This window comes from Lactuca serriola, chromosome 6, assembly GCF_051521515.1.
Source record: "Lactuca serriola cultivar US96UC23 chromosome 6, Lser_US96UC23_V15, whole genome shotgun sequence".
In the NCBI taxonomy this organism is placed as follows: Eukaryota; Viridiplantae; Streptophyta; class Magnoliopsida; order Asterales; family Asteraceae; genus Lactuca; species Lactuca serriola.
In genome coordinates this window covers 72,892,072-72,893,745 of record NC_136413.1, presented here as the reverse complement: position 1 = coordinate 72,893,745, position 1,674 = coordinate 72,892,072, and positions in this window count along the sequence as shown.

Below are 1,674 nucleotides of genomic sequence, written 5' to 3'. Positions count from 1 at the left end.
TCATATACCCGAATGGGACACGATGCATAATGTCTTACAAAAACATACGATACTTTATCAATCTTCTGCCATAATATTTTATGTGTCACGTTCCTACAATTCGAACTATGAAGAGGGATACTGTAATCATAATCGAAATTTAAGAACAAACTATGTATCCTTTGACTAAATTTATTAAAATTTCTCAATATAAGCTTTAGATTTTGAAACGAAGTACAATATTCTCTCCCTTAATTATAGCAAAACAACTTTTCAACCCTTACGACTTTGCAAAGTATAACTCTTGTTTTCTATAATTAATATTGCTAACTTGCAATACTTGCCTTAATAATCATACAAGCACAACATTTATGCTCCCACTATCATGATGATTATTATCATATAAGCATAACACTTATGCTCCCACTAGCTTTGACATGTATTCAGAAAACAGTTTAACTTCCAGAAAATAATACCTATTGAATTTCTTAAGTTCGTATTTCTAATACCTAATGATTTGATAATCCTTTATCTAAGCTTCTTAAACTTATACACCTTTGCCTTAGATAGCTCATATGTGTGTCTAATTCAGACTAATTGCCAAATCTCACAATTCGAATTATGGAAAGGGATACCGTAACCATAATCGAATTCGAGAATACAATTTTCACAATCGCTATCTTCTTAAAATCTTTCTTAGTGAAAGCATTTCCTCACAGTCATTTTCATGAAGGAGGTAATCTTATGACACTTAGATTTTATGGTGCATGAGTTCCTATCCATGTGAATTTTCCAAAACCAAAGTTTGCGACAAATCCAAACTCATATGGACCGAACCTTCTCAATCTTGATCTCTTGCCTTATGGTAACACGAGTGCCCACCATGTCTTCCAAGTAGTTAAGTAGCTCACCCTTTCCTATCAATGTACTTTTCATTTATCAAGGTGCTTGCCTTTTATGCATTCAAATGAGAACTCATAGAACTCACATGCATAATTGTCTCAATTGGAATGGCACAGAAACAAAATAATGTCAACACGATAGGTTATAAACCTCAAGTCGTGTGCTAGTGATGATCGATAAGGTTTATTCTAGATTTGTTCTTGAAACCTTTCAAGACCATTAAGACTCCCACTTACTCCTTGACATATAAGATTCTCTTGTCAAGAAACAGTTCTTGACAAACAAACATTCAAGAGTTAGTGTAGCTTTTATCAAGACAAAACACTTCACATAACTGGTCCTAGTTGGTCTTCGTCTTATCCAAGATAGCACAACTTACCAATTTCAAATGTGCAAGAATAAGAAAACTTTCCAAATTCCACATTTATTGAGTGTTATAAACCTTCTAAAGATTTGTCACTCAATTCACAATCTTGGAGTGTAACTCTAAGACTTGATATTGGAACGAAGTATGATTGACTTCCTTATTTAACCATTTCCATAATTCTCGATTCCTCTTCTTAGACATACAAATGTACTAAGACTCACTTAGAGGATCAATTGAGATATGGTTCTTAATCATTAAGACCTATCATAAAACATAATAAAAGGTACTCTCCCTTCTTCTTAGAATAGAGAAACTTTTATCTTTCTGCCTACTTGATTCTTCTTATTCGTTCTGCTATTGATTTAAACTCTTTCAATCAACTCAGAATTATACTCAATCTTATAAGTATAACCACATTCACTAAA